General features: G+C 40.3%; 1 pseudogene; it reads right to left on the reverse strand.

Moving 5' to 3' along the window:
• Positions 1-3,789: 3,789 nt before the first annotated feature.
• On the reverse strand, positions 3,790-4,998 carry LOC116630281 (annotated as a pseudogene).
• Positions 4,999-6,872: the final 1,874 nt, after the last annotated feature.

Consider the following 6,872-nt stretch of genomic DNA (forward strand, 5'->3'; position numbering starts at 1 on the left):
ATCTAAGACAGTGAGGACAGTGGGCAGTTGTATATTTGAGTTTCTGACCCATGACTACAAAGGAGACAAAAACAAAAACAAAAACAGACACAATCAAAACCAAAGAGAAAGAACAAGCTTAAATAACCAGAAAGGAAGTCTGGAGAAATGTCACATGGAGACACAGACACAGAAGGTACAGAAGCTAAAGCCCTGAGCCAGAGACCTCTGTGCCTGCAAGTCGGGAGGGCGAGAAGGAGGGCAAATGCCTAGAACAGGTTGTTATTCCTTGCCTACTTGTATGTGCTAGTCAGGGCAGCGAGAGGATGGTCTGACAGAATTCAAAGAACCAGTAATCAAAAGGACAGACAAATTTAGGAGATTCCACACTGAGCATGCCTCATTGCTAAGAGCTATGGGTATATAAAGAAATAGAAATTAACATGTGAGTAAAAAATACCCTACTATAATAGTGGATCTTATTAGAACCACTATATATATAATCATAAGCTATGATTGTGGGAGCTATCAGCTTCTAAAATACATGTTTCCATTTTATAAAATAAAATAAAAGTAAGATTTGAGACAGTTATTTTGCGATTTGGATTCAAGTCTTCTCTCTCAGGAGATACAGAAAAAACAATAAAATAAAATATGGAAGCAAAGAGATTAGGAAAATATTGTGGATGAATTCTCTTAATGAGAGCTCTGTGATTTTAAAACACAGCTGATTGAAATCGGAGGCATCCTTGGTTTGCTGATTTGTGCTACTTTGTCAAGTTTTTCACTAACTATCTTCTGTGATTTATAATGTGGAAAACCGTTTTTCATTATTTTGCAAAGGAGAATTTGGTATGTTATATATTTTTGGTTAACATAGTATTTTTCAGTATACATTTTGAAACATGTAATTCTTAATATACTTGATTTATGGTATAAAGTCCATCTTTATAAAACTGTTATGTACTAGTATATCGTATAGAATATGTTGATTATCCATAGTTTAAACTTTAGTCTCTTTATCTGAGTAAATGTCTCCTGACTACAGTCTCTAGTTGGAATAAGGGGAAACGGTAATATTCATAATATTAAAATAATACAGTATTCCCGTTATTTCGGTGTTTCTCAAATATTCTTCAGAACGATACAAGTCATTGGAGTGATTCCTTACATGGCATATATTTCACCCATAGTAAACTACTAAAATACTGCTATGAAGATCCATAGAGATTCTGGGAAGGTGCCTCAGGGATGACTTTGGTGGGCTTTAGAGAGAAATGGAATGGGGCATTAGGATAGCCACCGAACCTTCCCCCACAACAGCTGCAATTGTTTCTTTTTATCATACTTGGCTTATTAAAAGAAATTATTTTACAATCATGTTTTACTGTTGGGAAGAAAATGGAAAACTAATATTCTAAGAAGAGGTTCCTATCAGTTAAGGTTTAATATTGTACAAACGATACCACTTGAATTTGAAGAAAACATTTTCTGAGTGTTTATTGACTTATCTGTTCTTTCATCAGTTTCACATATAATGCAAAACCTTTTATAAGGCAAACACATCTAAATGGTAAATAAAAGGATTTCTTTCTACCTTTTGAACTCTCAAATTAGATATGCATAAAATATACATCATACAAAATTTCACAAAGGCTGGTTTGAGAATGTTTATGTGTATATTGAATGCATATAGTACTTTACAAAACTCAAGTTACTTGGAATACAATTGAAGTTACTTAATTCGATAAATTGCACAACAGAGGATAATGCATATTTAAGAACACTTAGAAAACTATGTTACTGAATTTTGAAATGGCTGAATTTGTTTATGTTTAGACTATGTCTAATAAGATCAGAAGGGAGAAATATCTGCTTCTGGAATAATATGAACCAAAAGGTTAACTGACATTGGTTGTGCTTTTAAGATAGAATTGGAGATTTTATAAACTTTCTTGAGGGTATTCCTTTTTTAATGAATTATGTTTCTATTTGATGAAAGTAGATTTAATAAAAGAAAAATATAGTTCATTAATTGCCACCCCTAAAACTCATACACACACTCTATTGATAGCAAACAATGAACTAGAGAGTCACCTAAAATTGAAACACGGTAGATATTACTGAGATAGGTTAGAAAAGCAGTTACCCACACAAACATTTTTTTTATATAAAGGATTAAAAAATTCCAATTTAATAAATTTTGAAAAGCAAATGTAGAATGACTTGGGTTTATAAAACTAGAATTTACAATTATCTGTGAATAGTCAAAGACAAATCATAGAACCATTTTGATTACAAATCCAAAGAAATTCTAATGGTTACAGAATCACCCTCCCGATCCCCCCCATAAGATTACAGTTGTTAAATCGTAAGCATCTCCACTGCTACTCACACTCCTTCATCTCCTCCTAAGACAGTGTTTTCACACCCAAGTCACATCACACATACCAGGCACGTCTTTCCTTTCACAAAGCTTAGCCAGATGATGTCTCCTTTTGGTTTAGATCAACAACCTTCCTTTAATAAATAATCCCTCTTCCCCCAGTGTCTAAACTCATCCAAGTCTTCATCCCTCACATGGTCCCAGTCCCAGGAGGCCAAGTCCTCCTCTAAAAGGAACGCTGGACTGGAGAGGCTGCACCAGTCACACGTTCGGTCTTCTCTATGCCAATGCTGGCTGCACCCCAAGTGGTCTGGCACCTTGGCACCCAAGAAAGTTATAGTGTGCTTCTTTCTCTCTCTCTCTTCCTTGTTTCTTGCCACTATTCTGCCTTTTCATGACATCTGTGATGACGGGATATCTGGTCCTTCCTAGGTCTTCCCGTCTTGTGTAACACTTCATGCATAACCAAGTGACTGTCAGGACCACTGTGATGCTGAAAGTCTCTTGGTCTTTCCCCCTCTCAGTGAAATGCAGTCTCTTCTAGAAGCCAGGAGTCTTAAAACCAGAGACTCTTCTCTGCCTCCTAACACACCAACTCAACAGGAATCTGTTTCTTCGAGATGCCCACTGCTCTGGAGATCTAGTCAGGACACCACAGCCTTTGCTAATTGCAAGCCTGTGGGAAGATGCCTGTTCCTTCAATTCTGACATTTTGGGTTGAATTAATTGAATATAGTACTACACTCTGCTCTTCACGACACTTCTTCATTAACAGACCTAGAATATCTGCTTAAATAGTCTGAGCACAAAGCTCTTGAGGCTGTCTTTTCCCCCTCCTCTCATGACGTGGGGCCAGGGAAGCACCTGCTGGCCTTTAGAGTGCCTCTTAGGAACTAGCACCTCAGCGGCTCCAGCGTTCCCCACAAGCAGTCATAGTTTACGGCCTCCATGCAGAGTGTGGTGCAGCCCTGCTCAGTCTGCCATGGGTGAAATTTATCAGGGATCTGTGTTCTCTGGAATCTGATCTTAAGTGCTAACCTCTCATTACAAAGGCTTCACTTTTAGTATATCCACATTAAATGCTCAATGAAGAAGTGCTACTGAGAGAAAACATGGACGATTTCTCTAAGAAAGGAGCCATGCTTTCCATTCCAGCACAGCCAATGGGCTGAGGGCCTGTTTCCACTCTCCCCTTCATTCTTTCAGCATAGATCCATAACTCAGTGGCAGCACAGCTAGATCCAGCAGGCCCTCACGGTTAAGACCAGAACACCTAGGGCATGTAGACAAGGTGAGATGGCAGAAGATACAGATCCACAGATCCTTTCTCAGGGAGAGTGGAAAGAAAGCCTCTGGGACAATGAGCTCACACGTGCAGGTGAACACACCCAAGACCAAGTCAAACGGCTCAACAAGGATTTACTTTAACAAAACACACAGGTACGCGATGCCCTGCTCAGGGCCTTCCCATTGAGCTTCTTGGTTTCAAAAGAGTTCTATAGAGCCACCATTGTTAGTGTCCTGTGAGGGGTCCTCCGGGGCCTCTGCCCAAGGGTGCTGCTGTGCTCCTGGCCTGGGCCATTGCTGGGATTTCTAGCAGAAGTCCCTTCTTTGAAAGCAACCTTGCTGCGACCTTCAGGGGCAGGTCCTGGTTCCTCTGGCCTCCGGTCGTGCTGAGACAGGCTTCCTTACTAGAAGAAGGGGCTGGGTCGTCCCCGTGGCCGGTTCCCGCTCGCCCTTCATCGGTCTCCCCAGACACGAGGGAGTGCTCTCCATCTTTGTTATTGGAGTAGGAGATAGAGGAGTAGTGGAGCCACTTGTAAGGTTTATAAATCTTTCCTTTGACCTAGTCTGTGCCAGAAGTTGGTGATGCCTGGCCCAATCTCCAGCATGGAAGTGCTCTGCTCAGGGGAAGAGGGGGGAGAGGAGAAGAGGTCATCCACTTTGATCTGGGGGTAATCATAGTTGTCTTCTCGGCTTGCTTGGGCGGTGGGCCTCTCTTCTCGGGGGCGCCTTCTGCAGGCGCTGTCGGGTATTTTGCTGCCGCATGGCTGGTGCTCATTCAGCTCCTCATCCTCAGAGCTGCTGCAGCTTCTGGAGCTGCCGGACTCGTCTTCAGGGCTGGGAGACCGTGGCCGGTGAGAGATATCTGTGTCCAGCTCCACTTCACTGCGTTCGCTTCAGAATCGGACTCGATGGAAAGGGCCAGGAGGCGTTTGTCCTGGTAGCACCCCAGAGCAGACAGGTGCTGCTGGTGAGACGCTGCCTCCTCACACGTGGGCGGTGGTGGAGGTGATGCCCCTGAGCTGGCGGTGGTGACCCGTAGGGGGTCCCGGGTGGAAGGCGCTGTCAGCATTCTCATCCACTGTGGGCGGAGGGGAGGGGGCAGCGAGGCTGAGCACTTGGAGTCGGTGGAGCCCGAGCGCTCACTGACCCCACCTGCGGCTGGAGGATCCTGCTCTCACTGGGGTCACTGTCAGGTCAGAGCTCCAGCCCTCCATCTCGGGGCACACCAGGGGGTCAAAGAAAGCCATCATCCGGGGGTCGTCCTGCACAGACTGGTTGGCGTAGTCCTGTGACAGGCCCACACATTTAAAAAAAATTTTTCTTTTTAAATGAGATATAACTGGCATATAAAATTATGTTAGTTTCGTTTCTTAACCAAAGGTGGAACACAGAAAAGTGGTGGTCAAGTTGGAGTGGAGAGTGGCCCCCTGGTAGTGAGGGAAGGGTATTTTACCACTGATATGTTCAGAATTGCTAGCTCATTGTGGTAATAAAAAGTCAACTGGCTTTTAGTGGATTTGATTATTGTTTTTCAAATGTTCTACAATATACATCCTTATTGCTTGCATGTTCCTAACTGTTCCTACCACCCCACAGCTTGGTATACAAGGAACAAGGAAGATGTTTTAAAAAGAGAAGAAAACCTAGCCAGTGCACCAAAAACCTTTAGAGAAAAAAGCCTAAATTATCATCACATTCCTCTTTATTTTATCAAATTTGTATTAAATTATACAGTAATAAATGCTCATTGATATAAATGAAACAGTTGTATTTTTAATAGTTAATAAACCACTGAGCCTTCCCTTAGCTGGAAACAAAAAATAACTTTTTCTTATGGGTCCACCTATACTTTTTCTCTTTGCTCAGATAACTAAACATATTTGTCTCATACAAATAAATGGCATTATATGATATACAGAATTCTTTAACTTACTTTTTTATTTAATAATATATTGCAGTATCTCTACAAGTCAATTCATATAGCATTAATTTTCTCCCTTAATTGCCTAGTGCCATACAAGGCACATAATGAGTCTTCAATAAACATTTGTTGAAGCAATGAATGTATGAATAAATATATTGAATTAAATTTATAATCTGGTAAATATATGCATGATGTTCAGTCCTACACAGAGCTGTGGCATATTTCTCATATATATGCAGGTCTTGTTTTGTATCCACAGCGAACTTGTACAGTTTTATTCTCTGGTATACTTCTTTTTATTTGAGATATTATAGTGTAGTTTTTTCGTGGGTAATGAAAATTTCCTAATTTGTTATTTTCAATCTAAAGAATTTTTATATATACCTTGTTCTAGTCACTTTGCAATATTCTCTTACTAATGCTAATGTTTTAAGCACTGTTTCTTGTTTTCTTTTTCCCATACACTCATGTCATTTCTATCTCTCACTTTAATATTTGCTCTGCATATTTCGTTATTTTTCTATACTGCATTATATAAAACCTCCGGAACAGGGGCATCTGGGTGGTGCAGTTGGTTGAGTGTCAGACTCTTGGTTTCAGCTCAGGTCCTGTCTGGGGGTCCTGGCACCGAGCCCCATGTCAGGCTCCATGCTCAGTGTGGAGTCCACTTGAGACTCTCCCTCTCCCTCTGCCCTTGGCCCCGCCCCATCCCCCTCCTCAAAAAAATAAACAAATCTTTAAAAAAGACTCTCTGGAGCAAAGTTGAATGATAGTTGGTATCACTGTCTTCATCCTGGTTTTGGGATAAAACTAATGTTTAATATTTAATGTTATGCTTGCTATCAGGATTTTCTATACAGTTTTAAAATTATTTTACTGTACTATCAAATCCTATTTTAGTTCAGCTTTTTATTTGGAAAGGTCCTTAAATTTTGAAAACAATTATGCAGTATCTTTTAATGTAATTACAATGTTTTTATATTTTAATTTGTTGATGAAAATAATTACATTGAAATACTTCCTACTGTTGAGCCATTTTTTTTCATTCCAGGAATGAACTCTACTTAGTGACAAATATCATTCTTTTAATTTCTTGATTCAGTAAATATTTATTGATCACCTAGTAGACACCTGACACTCTTTCAAGTGACATTTCCAAATCCAAATGGAGATATCAAAAAGGCAGTTGGATACATGTTGTGGAGTTTGGGGAGAGAACTAGAACCAGGTTGAAGATATAATTTGGGAATTACCAGCATATAAGTGGTATAGATTTATAGTGAGATTAGTGATTAA

This window comes from Phoca vitulina, unplaced genomic scaffold, assembly GCF_004348235.1.
Source record: "Phoca vitulina isolate PV1807 unplaced genomic scaffold, GSC_HSeal_1.0 scaffold3, whole genome shotgun sequence".
In the NCBI taxonomy this organism is placed as follows: domain Eukaryota; kingdom Metazoa; phylum Chordata; class Mammalia; order Carnivora; family Phocidae; genus Phoca; species Phoca vitulina.